A 2,372-nucleotide genomic window follows, 5' to 3' on the forward strand; every position below is an offset into this window, starting at 1 on the left:
AAATATATAAGATAAGATATATAATATATAATAATCTTATAATATATTACAGATATTATATATAGATAATATATGATATATATAATATATGATATATAAATTTAATATAAAATGTACATAATATATATAAAATATATTTTTATATATACATTTTATATATATATAATTTTATATTGATTTCATATTAATATAAATATATTAATATAAAAATTTATATATTTATATATTTTCTATAGATTTTATATTAATATAAATATAAGTTTAATATGTATGTTATATACATAATATATATTATATATTATATATTTATATTAATATAAAATATATATTTTATATATTTTATAAATATATCATGTATATTATATATTTTTATATTATATAATATATATTTTTATATTATATAATTATAAATGTTTTTTATATTATAAATATATAAATATCTATATATTTTTAAATTAGCCAGGTTGATGATGTGTGCCTATAGTAGCTGCTACTCATCAGGTTGAGGCAAAGGGATTGCTTGAACCCAGGTTGAGACTTCAGTGAGCCCTGATTGTGCCATTGCATTCCACCCTCAGCAACGGAGTGAGACCCTGCCTCCAAAAACAAAATGAAAAGCATCCTATGGTGAATTTCTATGACTTTTTATTACCTTGAAATCCATTTTTAATCTTCCTCTAACACACGCAAACTCCTTCTTGAGAAAGCTAAAATTCCCTCTCTGCTTTGAGATGGAAATTTGCTCTAAAACTCTGTAAGGTAAGGACTTCAACCATATAGGACAGATACATTTTAAATTGTTCCATTTACAGGCACACAATTTAATACAACTGTCCTTTTAAACTAGTGAATCTTACCAGTCTCATAGCTAAAATTTTAAAAATAAAAGTATATAGTCTTTATTTGTGTTCGTTTGTATTTTTATGTATGCGTGCATATGTCTGTGTTTGAACATTGTCTACATGGTACTGAATAGGCTTATAAACAAATGAGTACTCATAAATTAAGTAAATAAGCCCAAATGCTTTTCAGGTCAATGGGACTTTAGTCATGTTGGGTAAATAAAGCTAGTTTTTAAAATCATTAGTAAAATAAAATTGAAATCTCTTCAGAATTTAGACACTTTTACCTGGTTCTATTAGCAGACACATTTATATTGTCTCTGACAGATGTTTTCATGTCATAAAACTGTTGCCTTTGTGATATTTTTTGATACCTGCTTAATTTTTTCATGAGCCTGTGTCCTTGGCTTTGAGCCTTTTGATGCTGGGGTCTAGATAAGTGGCCATGGTGAGGCCTGGAGATCCCGTCCTCCCAGCCCAGCCGGGTCTCTTGGCCTTGCTAGAAGGGATCAGATCCTCCAAGCATTGTTTTCACAGCTCTGTCCTTTGTCCTGGGCTCTGCATCTGATACATAAAATTAAAATGGCTTACTCCCTAGGTTTTTTACTGAAAATTAGAGTTACTAAGAGTTAACATTATAATTAATATATGTAATTAAAACTACTAGATATAAGACAGACACTTCTTAGGCAAAACACACAAGAAAAGTAGGTGTTTTTGGTAAGGAAGGCTATAAAGAAGGCATGAGAATGTAGTTTTTGTTAAAAGAAAAGAAATTTTGTCAGTGTAGGGGTAATTTAAGGGCTGTTTTAAATTGAAGGGGAAAAAAGAACGATAAAACTGAATAGATAGAGAAACTCGAGGAGCAAAAGAGAATGGAAAAAATTATAAAAGGTTCTAAAAGTCTTATGGAAATCTTGTGTGGTTAAGACTGAGATTGGATGAATCTGTTTATAAGGTTTTATTAAAATTAGCTTTAGTGTCAATACACTGATGCAAAGACAGAATTTGGTTCTCTGTTTGAACAAGATGTTCATATAGTATTAAAAAGTGGTAAAAGATTTTTGCTTACCTTTTGAGTAAATGACAAAAAAGAAAAAGAAGAGGGTTTGCCTCATGCTGTGTTTATTAGGTCTTTTGATTGTTTTAAAAATTGAGTCTCTCCTGTCTATCAAAGAGCTAAGTTTTTGCTTTTTAAATTTTTTTAGGTTCAGGGGTACACGTGCAGGTTTGTTATATAGCTAAACTGTGTGTTACGTGTTGTGGGGGTTTGGTGGTTTTGTGTACAGATCATTTTATCACACAAGTAATAAGCACAATACCCAGTAGGTAGTTTTTCTATCCTCATCCTCCACCCTCAAGCAGGCCCTGGTGTCTGTTACTCCTTTCTTTGTGTCCATATATACTCACTGTTTAGCTCCCACTCATAAATGAGAACATGCAGTGTTTGGTTTTCTGTTCCTGTGTTAGTTTGCTAAGGATAATGGCCTCCAGCTCAAGTTTTTGCTTTTTGAAATATTTTAAATATAA

The 2,372-nt window shown here is 29.7% G+C and overlaps 1 long non-coding RNA gene across 1 annotated transcript in view; it reads right to left on the reverse strand.

Annotated features, from left to right (window-relative positions):
* The window catches only part of LOC131382135 (uncharacterized), a 6,818-nt gene extending 5,567 nt beyond the window's left edge, over positions 1 to 1,251 (reverse strand). The window contains exon 1 of the long non-coding RNA XR_009211338.1: positions 1,217 to 1,251. This is a non-coding gene — a long non-coding RNA (uncharacterized LOC131382135). The remainder of the gene's footprint in view (positions 1 to 1,216) is intronic.
* Between the last annotated feature and the right edge of the window lie 1,121 nt (positions 1,252 to 2,372).

This window comes from Hylobates moloch, unplaced genomic scaffold, assembly GCF_009828535.3.
Source record: "Hylobates moloch isolate HMO894 unplaced genomic scaffold, HMol_V3 SCAFFOLD_20, whole genome shotgun sequence".
Taxonomy (NCBI): domain Eukaryota; kingdom Metazoa; phylum Chordata; class Mammalia; order Primates; family Hylobatidae; genus Hylobates; species Hylobates moloch.